This window comes from Cetorhinus maximus, chromosome 10 (assembly GCF_964194155.1).
Source record: "Cetorhinus maximus chromosome 10, sCetMax3.hap1.1, whole genome shotgun sequence".
Taxonomy (NCBI): domain Eukaryota; kingdom Metazoa; phylum Chordata; class Chondrichthyes; order Lamniformes; family Cetorhinidae; genus Cetorhinus; species Cetorhinus maximus.
In genome coordinates, this window is record NC_135888.1 from 33226614 (window position 1) to 33247253 (window position 20640).

The 20640-nt window shown below is 44.9% G+C and overlaps 1 protein-coding gene across 6 annotated transcripts in view; it reads right to left on the reverse strand.

Moving 5' to 3' along the window:
• astn2 (astrotactin 2) overlaps window positions 1–20640 on the reverse strand; it is a 1702785-nt gene that overhangs the window by 1693 nt on the left and 1680452 nt on the right. The gene's annotated exons all lie outside the window — the stretch shown is intronic.

Here is a 20640-nt window from a genome sequence, read left to right on the forward strand (position 1 = left end):
AGTTCATTGTTACCCACATTCGCACTTTCTTTTCATCTCTGTGGTGGGCATTATACCTTAATTGAGGCAAAATGGGACTGGAAACCCACAATATACCTCTCTGTGTCTTATGATGATAATTTTTCAAGTTCTATTACTTGTGATTGAGGACTCCAGGAACAACTCCTCATTAAAGTACATTTAAAAAAGAAAATGAATTTGGAGGTGGGGCGAGAGGTGGGCGGGGGGTCACAAAGAAACATTGAATTGTGTTTCTAAATCTGCCTTGGAGCAAGGGCCAGCATATACTGAGGTGTAACTGCTAATTGTTCCTGCTGATATTACAGTTCCTTTGAAAACTGCAGGAAGAGTTAATTCTATAAAACATGTTTCAAGCAGTGGAAGGGAAAATTCTACATAAGGAAATTATTTGATTTTCCTTAGTTACTTAAATACTGTGTATAAACATGTCTCACACTAAGCTCCTTCTCTTGAAAAAAAGGGGAAAGTTGTGTGTTACTGGTATACAGTTGCATAGTTGTTTTCTTATGTTCAAATGCAAGAGGAACTTGCAGAGGTCATTGGAAAACTGTACACCAGCACCAGTACATACACTAGAGGAAAGCTGTCATAAGTACAAAAATCTTGGGTTTATGGCATAATCTAAAGCAGCTTTAGCATCATTGTACTTGTTAGAAATAATATTTTGAGGGAACCAAAAATCCTCAGTTTTTTTGGTCCTATGACAATTTTCAACGCAAGAGCTTTATGACATCATCAGGGGAGCTAACTGGCAGGGGTTACTGAGCCCAGCCGCATGAGGGAGCTAAACATCTGTAGTCATTGGCCAAGAGGTTTCAGGGATCAAGTCATTTCAACATGTGTAATTGAGGCCTGTACCTCCTCCCCACCAATTTCCTGTCTGACGTCATCAGCAGTCATTAGTTAAACCATTATTAATAATAAAATAAAAATTGAAATGGAAGAAACATATATTGCAAGATTATTCAGAATTTTTTATAAGACAAATTTACTCTTGCCCCATATATACAAACATAATTATTCTATAACACCATGTAAGTATTGCAAATCTGACCAGAGATTTATACCTTCCTAAGGGAAAAAAAATGAAGCAAGACAATAACCATGAAATATACGTAAATACACAATACATCAGTATTGTTCGAAAAAAAACAGATTAATGCTTTCAAATGAACTTACTTCAAGCATTATTAAATGGTCAAATTCTACTTCCACCATGTGTGTGAGTGCTAAGACCAGTGTTGCACAATGATATGGTACGCTCTCAAACAACAGTGCAAATATTCATTGAGAACAGCAATTTTTTAGGGAGGTGTTCGAAGGGCCTCTGCACATATAGGGCAGAACTTTCAACTTTGACAGTGGAGTAATATTGGCAGTATTGGGTCAGCATTTGTAAGATCCATTACTTGTTGATAAGGATTGTGGATTAGATATACCAATTAATTTTCCTGTCCATTGATTACATGGAAAGGAAAACAAAATGTGGTGGATAACAAGCAGCCAATCTGATCCCATCAGTTTTGCGCTACTGAGGAAATTTTTGTCATAATCCACACTGAAAGAAATGTCTGTTATGATCCTCCAGCACCAAGCACATACTGAACAGGAAGAAAGCCACTGATTATTTGAGATTAGACAAAAAAACCCAATATAAGTGTTCCTCACACAACAAATGAACATTTAAATATTTCAATTCCAAAGAGTAGAATGAGTGCGGCAATTGCTTATACAACAATAGTCACTGTATGGCAAAAAGCAATTTACTGCATGCCAAATGCTTGGGGATATTTTGACATGATGAGAGGAGCTTAAAAATGCAAGTCTGTCTTTCTTCTTTCTCCATTAAAATGAACAGAATAAAGGTGGGTATTTTGTCTGGAAATTTAATGGACAATGTTTTGATTGCCTGTGTTTAATTCACCTAAGAATTTTAGGGAGATCAAAACAAAAATAACAGTGTGGGGAGTAGATGAGAACATTGCAGATGCCCTAAATATAACCCATCAAAGTTCTCTCAATTTGGGAACTATTCCTTTAGATTAGAAAATTGTGGGTGTCACTTCATTATTTAATGAAGGTGAGAGGAGAAATTATAGGGAATTATAGACCAATTTGCCTAATATCTGTTGTCAGAAAATTATTAGCTTCTATAATTAAGGGTAGGGTGACTGAACACACCAAAAATGTTTCACCTAATCAGAGAGATCCAGCATGGAATTGTAAAGGACAGTTCATGGCTGACAAACCTGACTGAATGTTTTGAAGAGGTGACTTAAGTAGTGGACGGGGAAATGTTTATGAATGCTATTTTCGTGGACTTCCAGAAGGCATTTAATAAAGTCCCTCATTGTTAAGAACAACTTTAAAGTTGAATTTATATTTGTATTTGTGTGTTGAGAAAGGTGAAACATGGTTCTAGTTTCATTTAGAGTTTTTTGTGAGCTGGGTGCTGGGAAGTCTGCAGGCCCTGTTTGTATACATGCATTTTTAATGAGGTTTTATAAGCCTTGAAGGGCAGAGAGGTGTTACAAATGGGTCAGTAGTTTAGTTACTTTAGAAAAAAAGCAAAGTAGAAAAAAACTGCTATTACCTAGCGACAGAAGTCTGGGGTCACAGAGACATGGGGAAAGACAGAAGGGCAGGTCAGTCAGTGTGTCTACCAGAGAGTGAAGGCAGAAGTTCTAAGTTCTCTAGTAAGAAATCCTCCAAGACTGCTGGGGAACTGAGTTTAGGGGACGCATGTGTTTGGTATGAAGTTAAACCAAGAAGGAGTTTAGATTGTGGGATGTTTTTTGGGTGTCTCAGGGAGAAACACCAGCTGATGGAAAAGCATCTAATGAGTGCTCAGAAATCTGCCAGAGAAAAACTGTTTGCAACTGTGCCAGCCCAAGCAAGAAGCTGTGCTGTTGAAATAGTGGTAAATCTTCACTGGGGTTTTGTGTCCATAGGGGTAGTGTTGAATAAAGGGAACAGTGAGTCTGAATCATTTTTTGGTGTTTGTATTGAAATCTTTCCAACCTTTCGAATGTAATATAGTTAATTTGTCTTGTTTAATAAACATCATATTCTTTGTGTTAAAAGTACACTGAGAGACTCTTGTGAATATGTGCAGTAACTGACCTGCACGGTTTCTAAAAAAAAAAGTTAGGATCTATCAAGCCAGGTTTCACTCTGGGATCTGACATCAGCTGGGATCATAACACTTATAAAAGACTGTTAGCTAAAGCTGAAGCCCATGGAACTGAAGGCAAATTATTGACCTAGTTAGGAAATAGGTAGAGTGGTCAGAGAGTAGGGATAATGGGCAGGTAATCTGATTGACGAGGTGTGGCTAGTGATGTCCCTCAGGGATCTATGTTGGGGCCTTAACTATTCAATGTATTTATTAACAACTTAGATAATAGGATGGAAAGCCATATATCCAAATTTGTCAATGACACAATGATAGGCAGCTTTGTAAGCAATGTAGATGGAAACATAACATTTACAAAGAGATATTGAATGATGAAGTGAATGGGAAAAACTATTGAAATTGATTACAATGTAGGAAAGTGTGGGTTCACCCACTTTCGATGTAGGATGTATGAAAGGATAGAATGGGGTACTTTCTAAATAGTGAAAAACTAGAAGCAGCGGATGTCCGACGAGATTTGGGTGTCCAGGTATATATATCATTAAAATGTCACAAACAGGTACAGAAAATAATCAGAAATGCTAATGGAATGCTAGCCTTTATCTAGAGTATTAGAATATAAATGGGAAGAAGTCATGCTTCAGCCATCTAAAGCCCTGGTTAGACCACACTGTGTACTGCGGGCAGGCCTGAACACACTCTATTAAGGATATAATGGCCTTAGAGGGAGTGCAGCATAGAATGATACCTGGAATCCAAGGATGAAATTGCAAAGTGAGATTACATAAACTTGGAATTGAGAAACCAAGAGCTGATTTGATTGAGGTTTACAAGATATTCGGAGGAACAGATAGGGCAGAGAGAAAGAAACTATTTCCGCTTATTGGGAGTCCATGACTCAGGAGCACAATCTAAAATTTTGAGCCAGACCTTTCTGAAGTGATATTAGGAACAAGTTCCTGTTCACAATATTAGCACAGCAGCAAAACAATGATGAACACAAATATCTTTTACAACTGACTTTCTTAAAACGTTCCTGCATGTTTTCCTCAAAATGTTAATTTTCCTTTAGTTAATAGAAATTTTATTTTTTGTTCCTAGCCCTTATTAAGCATATTTTGATGTGATTATGCTGCTGATGAAGCTATTTCAGACCCGTGGCATTTTGTGGTCCTCTGATTCACGAATCAGTCAAGTCCAAGCCCAATTAAATGGTGCAGTCCTCATAGGAAAGTACTTGTCAAACCATTGTAATTTTGTTAGCAAGAGGGAAAAACTACTTTTATCGCAGTATCAGCCTCAAGAGACATCATTGCATTGTGTGCAGGCCCAATATATTTTCACAAATGTGGTTGCAGTAATTTTTACATTCACTGCTTGGGTGGCAAAGCGATGGAGCAGCGTGTCCTCCTATTATATAAGCTTTGTGATTTTCAATTCCACAATAGAAGTTCACCATCGAATCGGTGAAGGCATAAGTTACCCCTACCGTCCCTTTAGAAACAAAACTGGCAAAAGTTATTGTTTTTCTTTTGATGTTTGTTGATGTTTTTTTTTTAAAATTCAGTCACTGCATATAAGCAGTTTAAAAAGTGGCTATTCAGAAACTTGTATCAAAACAATTATGATACGTATGGTATATTGCAAGGATGGTTCAAGCTGACTTTAAAACCATAGGCATGAGAGGAGAAACTTCGCCAACACAGATGGTGTGATTTGTACTTTGAATTGGACTGTCAGCCACAAAAATTCCAAACAAGCCACATTAACTATTGAAAAGGTCATTAAGTGGCTTGACCTGTTTACTGAGCTGAGTGAAAGCAGTCAAACCAATTGGATACTTCACTGGATATAAAAAGGTAGGATATAAAAACTATCCCCATAATCAGAAAGGAGTTGAAGTTTGATAAGAGCTGCATTTATAGAAGTTGCTTACAAAATGATAGTTTACGATTAGATTTACCATTGATTTACTATTAAATAGTTATTTTGTCTACTTGAATTGTTAGATAAAAGACTTTCTGTTGTAAACATATACTAAGACTTTTCTTTCACTGTCAGATTATTTGCTTATTTATTTTTTTTGCTTTTGAAGATTAAGTGAGATCTGTTAGAGGCATAAGATAGTCCAGACCAAAGAAGGTTTCTTATTATTTTTTCCAGATTGTTACTAAACCCATAAGTGGGGCAGAATTTTCCATTTGACAAGCGGGGGGCGGACCCCGCATGTCTGCGCGTTAAATGGAGTGCGATGACATTGGGTGAGCATCCCAACGTCACTGCAATATTTCGCTGATCAGGCGCGCGATGAAGTCCGACGCGCGCCCGCTGTTAATTAACAGGCCAGTTAAGGCCCTTTAGTCTTCAATCGACGCCGATTTTTCAGCACCCGTGTGATCTTCGGGTCGGCGCAATGGGCGCAACGGGCAGGTGGGTAAGAGACTTTTCTATTAACCTCATCAACGGGCGGGATAAGAGGGCTCAGTGGGGTCGTCAATCTGCTTTGTGGAGTGTTTATTGGAGAAAGTATTTTAAACTTGCCTGTGTGATCTGCAGTGGTTCAGAATACATTCCAGCAGCTTTTTCTGGACTTTTAACCTTTAGGTTAGCACTCTGCAGTGAGGAATCTTTTATGGGCCTGTAGCTTTCAGGAAGCCTTCCCTTAGCCTGGGTATGGGATCTGATCTGTCCACTGGAGGTAGCTCCTCTGAGGAGGAAAGGAGGGCTAGAAGGGGGAGGAAGCCAGGAGTGCACATTCAGCCTCTAGGGGAGCCACCTTTGGGAGTACAGGCACAGGCACAAGGGGCACAGGGCCAAGAGGTAGTTCAAGGTAGAAGGGCCGCAGAAGATGCCACTATCCTGTTGCCAGGGTATACAGGCAGCGAAGCAGTTATCTCAATATGTCTGAGGTGCAGTGCCAAAGGAGGCTCCAACTGTCAAGGGTGACAGTCAACTACATCTGTCAGATGATTGGGCCTGAGATCTCCCCTAACTGTGTGGGCGGACACCCCATGCCAGTGACTCTAAAGGTCACAGCTGCCCTCAACTTCTATCCCTCTGGCTCATTCCAGGGCTCAGTGGGTGATCTTTGCAATGTCTCCCAATCAGCTGTACACACTTGTGTCAAGCAGGTTACAGATACTCTGTTCAGGCGTGCACTGACCTTCATCCACTTCCGCTGGGACCAGGCAAGCCAGGCACAGCGAACCAGAGGCTTCACGGCCATGGCTGGCTTCCCCCCGGTCCAGGGTGCAAGAGACTGTACACGTCTGGCCATCAAGGCGCCAGCAGGTGAGCCCGGTGCCTTTGTCAACAGGAAGGGCTTCCACTCCATGAACGTGCAGATAGTGTGTGATCACAGGATGGTGATTCTACAAGTCTGTGCAAGGTACCCAGGCAGCTACATCCTCAGACACTCCCAGGTGCTGGGGCTTTTCAGTGCTCCGACTCGGCTTGATGGATGGCTGCTGGGTGACAAGGGCCATCCCCTGCGATGGTGGCTCATGACGACACTACGCCATCCAAGAACAGAAGCTGAGCATCATTACTATAGAAGCCACGCCTCCACAAGGGCTGTGGTGGAGAGAACCATCGGTCTTCTCAAGACGCACTTCCGATGCTTGGACCGCTCAGGGGAGCACTCCAGTGGCCCCCAGATCGTGTGTTGGTGATAGTGGTTGCATGCTGCGCTCTCCACAATCTTGCGCTAGAAAGGGGGGGATGCAGTGGACAATGAAGACATCGACGCATTGGCTGCGGCTGCACACGATGAGTCCAGCAGTGATTCCAAGGATGAGCACACACAGGGAAATGCTGAGGGGGTAGATGCTGACCCGGAACTACTCCAAGGAGGCAGGAACACCCGGGATGCTTTAATCCAACGAGCCTTCAGCTAGCCCACCACCATATGAATCAACAGGACCAGCCTTGCCTGACGCCTCGATACTCGACGCCTAAGTGCAAAATTGGCCAGGTCATCAGCAGGAACTAAGGGCCTTGTACATAAAGTTGAATCTCCAAAGAAACACTCATGACACTTTTCTTAAACATACACATGCAGAAGAAACGAGCCACCCTTAGTCATGGCCATACATCTGGCATTTAATGTGTGATTCAGAAATTTTCACAATTATTAAACACTAGTGTAAACAATCAAAAAAAAATCATAAGGACCTAATCTTGGGCTAATACAAAAGCAAAAAACCCGTGGTGTGCTGAATGTGCCTATTGCTTTCATTTCCGGGTGCTATGTCTTGGTGCTGCCCCATCGCTTGGAGTGGCATCTGAGACAGCCTGCTGACTCTGCTGTCCTGTTGGCCTTGATGATCTTGGCAGCCGTCCTCTAGCCTGTGTTGGCCCCGCCTGGGAGGGAGCTGCCAGTTCCACAGCTGGCGTCTCCCCAGTTGTTGCAGCCTCACCGGATGATACGGCCACTGGGAGAGGGGTGGAGGAGCTGGTACCCTCATCCGGGGTGCCCTGAGAGGAGCCCGCAGAGATGACAGGCAGCTGCTGCGCCAACGTGAGGTCACCTCGGACCTCCCTGCTCACCTTGGATCGATGGGCAACAAGCTGGGAAGCTTGATGCCCACACCATCTCCCACACTGGCAGTGACCAGCTGAGGTCATTGCCGATGTGAGGGCTTGCTAGTCAGAGCACATCCCCAGGAAGTCCTGATGGGTCTCCTGAAGTAGGCTCTCCAGGAGAGTTGCCACTCTCTCCATGGAGGACACATGGCACTCAGACATGTGGCTCATAGCTTCGGCGAGCGTCCACGTAGACTCCTCCACCATGGACACCAAGTGAAGCATAGCCTCATGTATCAAACCCAAATGTTCCCGCACACCTGGCCGCATTTCCTGCAGCTGCTGCGTCGCGGACGACTCCAGAGGCACATCAGGCACCGACTGAGCATGTGTTTGGTCCCCTGCAGTCCTCTGACTGCTGGTGCCATGGGCACTCTCTGTCCCTGCCAGCTCCTTGAGCAACTGTGAAGTGCCCTTACCACTGTGCCCCAGGACAATAGCCGATGTTCGAATTCCACTGAGGTGCTAGTATCTGCACTGGTGCCTGCTTCGCAGAAATGGTGTGACGCTGGTGAGACTGGCATCTGCTGCTCTTCCTCCTGGCCATGCTCTGATGATACTGAAAGGAAGAACAAGGATAGTGGAACAGTTAGTGTGCACACACTGACAAACTTCATCCCTGTTCCCGCCGGCTCATTATGCGCTCAACCTTCCAGAACCAATTAACACAAAAATTGTTGGAGTGGTAAATAGTGAGAAGGACACCCTTAGATTACAGGAGGATATAGACAGGCTGGTTAGATGGGCTGATCAGTGGCAAATGGAATTTAATGCGGGTAAGTGTGAGGCGATGCACTTGGGCAGGACAAACAATACACAGGAATACACGATGAATGGTAGGACCCTTGGAAGTAACAAGGATCAGAGGGATCTTGGTGTGCATGTCGACTGGTCCCTTAAGGTAGCGGGATAGGTAGATAAGGTGGTTAAGAAGGCACATGGGATACTTGCCTTTATTAGCCAAGGCATAGAATATAAGAGCAGGGAGGTTATGCTGGAACTGTATAAAACGCTGGTTAGGTCATAGCTAGAGTATTGAGTGCAGTTCTGGAATCCACATTATGGGAGGGATATGATTGCACTGGAGAGAGTGCAGAGAAGATTTACCAGGATGTTGCCTGGGCTGGAGAGTTATAGTTATGAGGAGAGATTAGATAGACTGGGGTTATTTTCCCTGGAGCAGAGGAGATTGAGGGGGGACATGATTGAGGTGCATAAAATTATGAGGGGCATAGATAGGATAGACAGGAAGGAACTTTTCCCCCTGGTGGAGAGATCAATAACCAGGGGGCATAGATTTAAGGTAAAGGGCAGGAGGTTTAGGGGGGATGTAAGGAAGAATTTTTTCACCCAGAGAGTGGTGGGAAACTGGAGCTCACTGCCTGAAAGGGTAGTAGAGGCAGAAACCCTCATAACATTTAACAAGCATTTGGATGTGCACTTGCGATGCCATGGCATACCACGCTATGGGCCTAGTGCTGGAAAATGAGATTAGAATAGTTAGGTACTTGTTTGACTGGTGCAGACTCGATGGACCGAAGGGCCTTTTTCTGTGCTGTAGACCCTTTATGACTGTATGACTCTATGGCCCAGCAATGTTGCAACAATAACCAATTTAACAATCTTCAGTGCTATGGCTGTTGGGAGGAAAATGCGGACCTCACTGTTGGCCTTAAATGCCTGGCCGTGTCACCCCAGCCTCACCAACACCAGTAGACCTGGGTGCATGGTGCCTCTCCAGCTCAAGGGCCTCCTGTTCGAAACGGCTTAGCATGGAGAGCTGTGCCTGGCCGCCTCCAGTCCTTGCACGCTCAGACACATTATGAGCATTCTTCTCCTGAAAAAGAGAGACCATTCACTAGGGCAAATTGCACATGGACTCTGCTTGCACACGCCACACCCCAGCCAGAGTGGGGCATATCAGGCCTCCAGTGCGTCCTCTCCCCGCTGCTGCTGATCACTCAAACCAAGATGCTAGGCCTGCTCCCCACCCCCACAACGCCCCCTTGGACACATGCTGCGTACATCACATTAGGAACCACACGGTATTTCCCCCCATAGCAAGGAGGTGCAACCACGTGCAGTGTAGAGGGCAGCAGATGGTTCATTGCCACGACAGCTTGAGGCTCCCCTTCCACCATCTCATCACCCTGAATAGGACATGTCCTGGAGTTCTGAGTTTGCGCCTAGCTGCAGATCCTCCAGGTTGCCACCAAACTAATCATGTGTGACTAAGAACAACACATGGTGCAGGGGAGAACTCATCCCCTCATGACCCACTCAGGCTGACCTCAACATGGGCACTATCTGCTTGGCCACCCAGTAAAGGAAAACTGCCCTCAATGATTCAATGCAGTCACGACATTAAGACTTGCAGGGGGGGGGGGGGGGGGGGGGGGGGGGCGGGGGCGGGTGCACCTCAGATGGTAAGACTACCTGCTGGGTTAAACGTCCAATGCCAAGATGGTACTCACTCTGCCAGAGCACAACAAATAGTTGAAGCGCTTACTGCACTGGATCCAGGTGCGCCAAACCACGTTGCGGGAGCTCACCACCTCCGCCACCTCCTCCCAGGCAAGTTTGTTCATGTTGGGGGGGCCTCCTCCTCCCATCCTGGGAGACCAGCACCTCCCGCCACCTCGAGGAGGGCAGCAAGGCAGTCATCAGAAAAAACGAGGGGCGCTTTGGCTCCCCGCTAGCCTACCCTGCAGCCTGCCCTGCTCCTCTGGCCTTCCCTCCAGCCTGGTCTGCATACCTGCACACCATACCCTCTGGTGTGTCCTGGAACTGGCCATTGTGAGCAGCCTACAAGAGGCTGCCAGGCCCTGTTTTAAACAGGCTGCCGGGTCACAATTGGACCCTGGCGGTCTGTGCACGCCTGTCGCCGCCCGCATACTCCCGCTATCCATGGGAGTTGGCAAATACATCTTAATTGGCCCGCCCGTGTAAAAAGGCGGAACAGACCCGATCTGCGCCCGCCCGTGCCCTTTCCTGCTTCCCCCCTCCGCCCAAACAGAAAATCCTGGCCGTGGATTTCAAGGCAAAGATTAATATTCTCGAATAGAGTGATTTTAAAATACGAGTTCTGAAATAATCTCGTGCCAGTAAGTTTCAAGAGCCTCAAAGCCTTAACAATGCTCAAATATGGAATTGAGGTAATTTCGGACAAATGAATATACAGCTTCTGGAAACTATAAAATTCCAAAATAAACCAAGGGTGCAAATAAAAGGAAGTTTGACAAAAGCTTCTTTTTAAAATAATAAGTAAATAAACACTGTGATGAACCATTGAGTATGAAAGGACTATAGCTGGGCACTTCCAGAGCAAAAGCTTGTACTGCTGAGGCATATTAGTTCAAGGTGGGAAATGTAGTATTTTCACTCATAATAACTCAGCTGAGAATTGCACAGATGGAAATATTTTTAGAGTTCATTCAGGAATTGAGAATATTCCTGAAGAGGTCACGTAAATTTCACACAGGGCGGAATTTCACCCTTATCGGGCAGGCTCGGAGGGGGAGGGCGGGAAGCCGACCGCTGCCCACGATCGAGACCAGAAGGCATTTTCACGCCAATTAAGGCCAACCCAGCGTGAAATGTGAGCAGCAGTGCTCAGCGCTGCCTGTGCGGGCATGTCACATGAGCAGGGACATGTTATTAATCACACTTAAAAAAATTTTATTTTATTTTTATTTGCTTTAGGAAAACTCAACCCGTCTGTGGATGAGGTTTCCTAAAAAATGCGAAGGCCGCTTGGCCTTTTCGCCTACCCATCAACCGTTGGGTTGGACGGGCAGCAGAAAATTCTATTCAATTGATCCTTTAATGGCCTTAACAGGCCTTTTAATTGTCGGCGAGCGTGCTGCAGACACCAACGTGTGTCATTTTATGCTTGAGTGGGTAGGGTGTGGCCCGCACACCGAGCAAAAACTCTACCCATAGAGTTCCATAAGTGACTGAATTTTTAAAGAGACCGAATTTTCAAAATATGTAATTAAATCAGTGGAAATGTTTAAGTGGGAGATTTTCAATGGCTTCTTTAGGCACTAAAAAAAGTCTCCAAAGTTGCAAATTTTCAGAGAGCAACTTCCATCTTGAAGTGCACTCCCGGTTGCCCAAAAACAGCAGCAGTGCCCACCTCTCCCAAGAAGCTGCTAGACACCCAGAGCCTCGGGCACTCCCAATGGCTCTCCTGGCTGTGGAGCCCTCGTGCCATCCTAAATTGGGCTGGACTCCCAGGGGTGGCCTCTTAATCTGTCGTCTCCTCAAATATCTCTTGTTGGGACCTGCCATAGCCACTTAGAAGTTCTGGACTCAGAATTCAGCCCGGCATAGGAATTGGGACCCTGTACCTAAAATTCAGCCCATCAAGTTTACTTCAACAGTACCTCCCAGCTTCATAAACCCAACCACTACCACTCTGTCATCATTTCAAGACCAAATCCCGATAGTGCACATCAGCTTGCGAGCTCCATTGAAACAAGGACTGCAGCAGCTCAAAAAAAAACCCACTACTACCTGCTCAAGTCAACTAGGGACAGGAAATATGGCCTTTCCATAGTCAGCAGCAATATATACTGAAACAAAAGCATATTTCAAGGCTCATTGAAGAGCATAATGCTATTGGGAAACAGAAGAAAGATGAATAAAACTACAACAAAGGTCGAATGTACTTACCTTAAAAGTGTTTTAGAAGCCATCCTGCCTGCAGGTCTGCCTGTACTCTTGTCCATTGCTACACTTCACTGACATGCTTGGAGTCTCGCTGTCCAGCATGCCCACGGCTGCTGAGAGTGATGCAGATAAGGCCCTTTCTGCTTTTCCTAATGGAACGGGTGTGACGGCAAAATTTGGAGAGCTGTTAAAGGTCAACGGGTCTCCAAATTTTCCTGCCCCAACCGCAATGATGCCTGCTGCTGGCAGGACCATGAAAATCCCAGCATTAGTGTGTCTACAACTAGTGGGAAAAAGATGTTCCAAAAACAGGAATGATTTATTAAATTGCTTTTTCTCTTTTCCACCTTTTTCAGGCTTTTCCTCCTCCTCTCACTTCTATTTCTCTCCTTCCCCTTTTCAGATTTCTCCCCCCCCCCCACCATGATCATGGTGCTCAATTATTTGTACCCTTTCTCACAATATTCTCTTAGTCTGGGATTAGCGGAATTTTCATCAAGAAGCAAATCTTTGTTGACATCTTTGTTGTCCATCCCAACTGAAATATCTTAAACAGCGCAGGGAAAACAGGCCAATAATTCGAATAATTGCTAAACTATTAGAAATTTCAGAGCCCTGTGTGACTTTTTTTTGCAATAGCTATATCTTGTGCAAATAATGTGATTAACATCATTTGATTGTGGGTTTCTCTTGAATTTCTTCCTGGACAATATTCATTCCTGAACCAATATCAGCCAGAAACACAAGGCCTGGTCATTATCTTATTGCCGTTTATGGAGTGGGAGCATGCTGTGCACAAATTGGCTATCACATTACTTACATTGAATTAGTGAGCACACTTTAAAAAAAAAACCGCAAGTTCTTTAGTGGCTATAAAACGCTTTGAGCTATCTTGAGGCTGTGAAAGGCATTATATGAATGCAAATGCTTTGAGAAGATATTTCAAAAAAGGTGTCAAGGTATGTGATGCAGCTCTGTCTATCTTTTTTTGCTGCAGCATCTCCATGAACTTTTGTGTCTCTGCTGGAAGGCAAGATTTGTGCCTCAAGACATGTATGATGCAAAAAAAACTTCAGCTCCCGATGGACCTCAGAGCTTTTGCACTTGTACAGCCCTCTCCCAGCCTGCACATGCGCAGATTGGCAGTTTTTGTTCTTTGGACCCTGCGTGCCTGTGCAAGGAGAAAAATGGCATGAAACCCAGGTCAGGTGACTGGGAGTGGCGAGCCATTGAGAAGAAGAGTGCCAGGCTGGGGACAGGGAAAGGGGACAGGGAGAGTCCCACAAGAAGACTTCTAGAGAGGGGTCATAATCTCAGGATATGGGGCAGGCCATTTAGGGCTGAGATGAGGAGAAACTTCTTCACTCAGAGGATGGTGAACCTGTGAATTATCTACCATAGAAGGCTGTGGAGGCCAAGTCATATTTAAGAAGGAAATAGATTGATTTCTAGACTCTAAAGACATCAAGGGGTGTGGGGAAAGAGCGGGAGTATGGCAATGAGATAGAGGATCAGCCATGATCATATTGAATGGTGGAGCAGGCTCAAAGGGCTGAATGACTTAATCCTGCTTTTATTTTTCTATATTTTCTAAAGAAATCATCAATCTTTCGCATTGCAAGCTGAAACATCACAATCATGTATCCTGGCCCTGCTGACAACCTTCTGCAGGTTGATGACACACACAAGACTACTGTGATCGACAAAGAACTTACAAGGCTCAATGTGGACATTGCTGTGCTACAAGAAACATAGGCTCACTCAAAGTGGGTCCCTTAAAGAGGAAAACTACCTATTTTTCTGGTAACATGTGAGCATCAATTGAGTTTTGCAGTTAAAAAACATGCTACTTATAATGATTGAACCCATCCACTGAAGGCTCAGACTCACTCTTCGCTTGTCAACAAGTGTGGGCCCAGTTAACCTCATGTGTATCTATGTCCCGACACTCACCTCTGTCCCAGATGTCAAGAATCAATTCTATGAGGCACTTGACAATGCCATTGCAGAATTCCCAGGACCAAGGCACTGTACTTTTTAGGGGACTTCATTGCAAGGGGGTATTGACTACACAGCTTGGCCAACAAGCACAGGGCACCAAGCTAGATGAACAAAATAGACAGAGGTTGCTGGAGCTATCTGTTACAATGGACTCTGTGTGAAGTACAGCTACTTCCAAACCAAGCTGTGCCACAAGGTGTCCTGGAGACATCCAAGATCACGCCACTGGCACAAGCTACATCTCATCATCACCAGATGTGCAATCCTCAACAGTGTCCTCATCATTCATAGATATCACAGTGCTGGCTGTGACACTGACCACTGCCTTGTGTGCAGCAAGGTCAGGTTTCAGCCAAGGGATCTATACCTCTCGAAGAAGGAAGGTCACCCTTAGATCAACACTTGCTGTACCACTGACCTGGGAAGGACCCAGGAGTTCCTTCAGAGTCTTGAACAGCCTCTTTTGGACAATGTTCGAGGCCAGAGTGCAGTGTCAAAGTGGGATCATGTGCGCAGCACCATCTGTAATTCTGTACTCACTGTGTACGGGAAAAGAGTTCAGAGGAATGTTGACTGGTTTGAGGCTTATTGGACTGAAATGGAACCAGTTACAGCAACCAAGAGGAGCGCCCTCATGAACTACAAGCAAGTCTGCAGCCAAACAAAATCTAGATGCTCTTGGAGCTGCCAGAATCAAGTCTAAACAGACTGCTCGGCACTGCGCCAATCAATACTGGTTGAAAATATGCAACACCATACAATCTGCTGCTGAATCCAGAGATGCTAGAGGAATGAATGAAAGAATCAAGAAAGCAACAGGCCCAGCAGCAACCAAATCAGCCCCCTTGAAGACAGGCAGGGATGATCATCACTGTACCTAGCAAGCAGATGGAAAGGTGGGGGTTGCATGACCTCAAACTGTATGTCACAGAGAACGTTGTCATTGAAGAATCTCTCAGTGTCTTTCCAGACTTTCATGTCACAGAGGAGCTGGACAGCACGCCCACCATAGTAGAGATCAAGAGGGCCATTGGCCATCTTGCCAGTGGTAAAGCCTCAGGAAACAGTGGCATTCCACCTGAAATCATCAAAAGTGGAAAACCAGTACTACTGTAGCATCTCCACAAACTTTTGTGTCTCTGCTAGAAGGAAAGATTTGTGCTCCAAGACGTGTGATGTAAAAAATTTATCGTCTCGTTATGGAAGTCAAACTTAACTTAACCTTGAGAGCAGAGGTCGGGAACTTCAACTCCCGATGGACCTCGGAGCTTTTGCACTTGCGCAGGCTGGGAGAGGGCTGCACATGCGCAGATCGGCAATTTACATTCTTCAGACCTTGCATGCCTGAGCAAGAAGGCAAATGGGGTGAAACCCCGGGTCAGGTGAGCGGGAGCTGCGAGCCATTGAGAAGAAGAGTGCCAGGCTGGGGACAGGGAGAGTCCCAAAGGAAGACTTCTGGAGAGGGGTCAGGGCCAGGAAAAGGTCCCAGTTCAGTTAAAAAGAGAGGAGCAAAGAAACAGGCTCCAAACAGGACAAGGGCTGTGGGGTGCAGACTTTAAGTGAAGAAGGCAGTCGAAGGTTAGTGACTCCATGCTGCCGGCCGCTGGGGTAAAGATATCCCTTTGGAGCAGTAGTGTTCTGCTTGGCGTGGTCGAAGATTTGAAATTGTTACTTGTGAGTTGGTGCTTAGGTCCATACTCGGAAATCCAGGAGAACGGAATCTTGGGAGATGAGCTTGAAACCCTGCGAGGTGGGCTGTTGTTGATGCCGTCTGAGTCAGAGGGGCTTTTGGAGAGAATTCCAAGGTTATATCGTCGAAGGTGAAGACTGGAATTGCTCGTGAGAGAAACAGAGTTTCAGTAAGATTGACTGACTCACAGTGTTATTGGTGGGTTACTGAGAAATCCATGGACTCTGCCTGGGTCATGCCTACCATTTATTATGTAATGTGGTATGTGCGAGCACAGTTGGCTTGTTAATTCACATGTACGTTGTACTTATCCTGAATGTTAGAGTATAAGATAGATATTGTAAATTGTTTTAATTTTCTGACCTTGTATCGTAAAGTTTATTTTTGTTTGTTCAAAACCTGTGGAATCTTGTGGCTTTCTTCACTGAGCAAGTGCCTTGAATCTCAAACTTTGCCTACTTTAAACAAAACATTGTTGGTCCATAACTGGATTTTACCAACAACATGGGGCACTGGCCCAGGTTCATAACAAAAACAAAGGGGATTGCAGTGGCTGCAACAATTACTAAGGGATCTCCATGTTAAGTATTGTGGGGAAGGATTGTGCTCATATTGCTCTGACCAGATTGCAGACCCCAGCATTATGCATCTACCGAGTCTCAGTGTAGCTTCAGATCTGGCAGATTGGCAGGTGACACAATCTTCTCACTTCTGCAGTTGCATTAGAAGTACCGTGAACAAAGAGGATCGCTCTACATTGCAAACAGTCAGGAAAGGGGTGGAAAAAGCAGAAGATAAAAGAAATGACTAAATGTTGGAAAAGAGAGTCCGCAAGAAGGAAAAACATCAGTCGACCTGGGACCAATGCTATTCATCTGTGCCAGCTGTGAAAGGGGCTGCCACTCATGAATCGGCCTCTACAGCCACAATAGACGACATTCAGTCCAAAAGTGACGTAGACCCTGGGTGCAGTCCATCGTCTCCCAAGATGGACGGATGCCATCATCAAGGTGCAGCAACATTTCAATTCAAAGGGCATAAATTGCACACAGCATGTCACATATCCTATTATCTGGAAAGTAATTAGAGTCCATCACATTGAAGCATAATCCATTATTAGCAAAAGAAAAACTTGCAAAAGAACACTCCGAGGTGAAATTGGACTTCAACAGTGCCCCCAACAGCGAAACGGCAGACATGAAGACCATTGGTGGGATATTTTAAATTGCATAACATGTGTTGGGGTTCAGTGAAGTTTAATCAGAATAAAATTAATATTAAAACATTATGGAATACTTAACCATTCACAGGGATAACAGACCAGATGGAATAGGAGTATTGAAAATGGACTAGAATTAGGGGGGGTCCAGACTCAACATTTTTGGTAGCTCTTCAATTACAGAGTTAACAGCAGGGGATTGGAAATGGGAAATATTGCTTAACTGTAAAAAGAGGTCAGAAATCTTATCCTCGGAATTATAGACCCATCAGCTTGGCATCTATTATAAGAAACTGGATAGTGTATTGTGAAAGGATGAATTCAAACGCTTTTTAGAACAAGGACAACAATTTAAGCCAACACAGCTTGTGAAAAGTAGGACGGATCATTACCAAAGTTTTTTGAAGATGTAGCTGAACTGATGGGTGGAGGTAAAAACAGAAAATGCTGGAAAAACTCAACAGGTCTGGCAGCATCTGTGGAGTGAGGAACAGAGTTAACGGGCAGAATTTTTTGCTTGGCTTGCGGGCATGCGCCCGACACGCTCGAGTGTGAAATAGCGCATGATGACGTCGGGCGAGCATCCTGATGTCATCGCGCACTCGCGTGATATTTCAGTCAGCGAGCATGCTTGAGAGTCGGCAGCGTGCCCTCCGACAATTAAGAGGCCGATTAAGGCCATTAACCTTGCAGTTATTGGGGATTTTTCGTTGCCCATCCAACGTTACAGTTGGCAGGTGGTCAAATTGGTCGGGCGGCCTTTACCTTTTTGAGGAAACCTCATTCAAGGGCGGGGTGAGGTTTCTGAGATTAATTTTAAAAAAAAGATAAAAAATGTTTGGACAGAATTTTCAGCATCCATATGTTTAGGTGACTCATTCTGATGTGTGCACATTTTTTTCGGCATTTTAAAATCTTTATTTATGGCTTTTAGATTCTTCAGCTCCCTGAGGCAGCTCTCTGCCTTCAGGGATCATTCTGTGAGTGCTCCCCCACGCCCGTGCTGACTTCAGCGCTCGCCCTCCTCCCACCCCACCCGGCAGCGCTGAGCATTTCAGCGCACCTTTCACGCTGGCTGGCTGTTAACTGGCCAGTCAGTGTGAAATCACAGTCGGGGGCCGATTGCAGGCGGCGTTCCGTTTCCCAGCCGCTCCTGGGCCCGCCGACCACGCCCGCACACTGAACTCAAAATCCTGCCCAATGTTTCGAGTCCGTATGACTCTTCTTTAGAGTGTTCTGATGGTAACAAGCGCTGCTAGTTCCTACCCTGATTTGAAGCCTCATCAGTGGCTGCAGCGGGCGATATAGCTCAGTGCTAGTCTCCTTGGTGAAGTAAAGGCACCTGGCACATTGTTTCCCTTCAGAGTGAGGCATGAGAAGTGCCTCTGAAGATTCGCTGTGGGTTTGGCTTCCTGCACAATGCCCTCTTGCTCCCATTCCCACCCATCTTCTTGGCTGCGCCCCCTTGTCCTTCACTCCCCAAAGGGAAGACCTATCAGACAACTCATGATTGCAATAAAGCTGCTCTGTAGGCAAGCAAAGGTAATTTAACCAGAGAAGATTGTTAGCACAAGTCACAAACGTGTTGTAGAGGGCAGAAAATAAACAAGGAGAAGCAAGCTAAAAGGACAAGCCAGTAACTAACCTGTGTGGAATGGTGGAGCCCTTTAAATAGTGCTACTGAAGGGTCCTTCCTGCCTGTTAGCTCCAGGAGTTGCTGAGGCAATTGAGCATGTGGGAAGTCAGGCACTGGGCCAAACCAACTTCACCAGAGACCCATAACAAGCGGGAGGACCCTTAATCCCTTAATTAAATATTTTGAGTCTTTTTTAATACTTCTGGCATGCAATTTGGACACCTACAGAGAAGCATGATCCAGTATGGTGAGTGGCACAATTCAGGTATGGAAATGAGTGGTGTACCTCACCCACCATTTTGGACAGTTAAACGCTTCTTTTACGCCTGTAAAACAAGCACTACGTAATCTTGTTTCTAGTCCCTTTTTTCAAATTCATGAAAACCACCATTCATTATTCACTTTCAGAACATTTAATGCTCCATTAAATAATTACAAAAGTAAGGAGCAACACTTACCCCACCACCACACCGCCCCAACCCGACTCGACCCTAAGGTAACGCACGATGGCAGATGCTTTACTCTTCATACCTTTTGGACTGATATTGTTAGGTAAAGACAAAGTTAAACGTAAAGGTAAGTTGGGGATTATTGTTGAAATGCTTTAATTATTATAGTGATGCTTTGGGTCAGTATAATCCATAAATGGGGAGAAAGTGACATAGTGGTAATGTGACTAGACTAGTAATGCAGAGGCCCAGGCTATTGCTCTGAGGACATGGGTTCAAATCCCACCACGGCAGCTGGTGGAATTTAAAGTCGATTCATAAATCTGGTATATAAAGCTAGCATCAGTAATGGTGACCATGACAACTATCATTGATCATTCTAAAGCCCATCTGGTTCACTAATGCCCTTTAAGGAAGGAAATCTGCTGTTCTTACCCTGTCTGGCCTACATGTGACTCCAGACCCACAGCAATGTGGTTGACTCGTAACTGTCCACAGAAATGGCCTAGCAAGCCACTCAGTTCAAGGGCAATTAGGGATAGGCAACACATGCTGGCCTTGCCAGTGACACCCACATCCCATGAAACAATAAAGGGAAAAAGAAATGGTGACCTGGTACCATTACTTGTCTTGAGGCCAGACTAAAATGAAATGGCAGTGTGCAGCAGCACTTTTATCATCAATATATAACATATTGGTCTCAACCCCCACTGAATGATACTGCTTATGCAATACAAAAACCACTAATGTACCCACTTTAATTGAGAAAATGGATGGAGGAGCCATTAGGGAGATTTTCTTTCTGAGCTTACAAGTATATTTGTTGAAATCAATGCAGGAAGCAGATTGCATGAAACCTGGGGTACAATTTATCATAAAAACTTGCCAGGAAAAATACATACTGCCCAGCAAGTAGTAATTATGCAATAAAAATACAGCCTTGTGAAATCTAATGGCACAGTTTTTGTACATGACAAAACTGTCCATTAAACAGTATAGGGATAATTATATTTATAATGAAGATTTTGCTAACTGTAGCATTTGTTTCTACTCAAAGTTATGCCACCAGTTTCTCAATACAAGAAGTCCTTTATTGCATTCCACAGTGAATCAGCATCAAGAACACCACCTGCCCTCCACCACCACACTTCCCCCTTCAGTTGTCTGCTCATCTCTCTCCATACTGCTGTCTCAGTATTATTGCGCAAAGCACTGTCCTGGCCAAGTCAG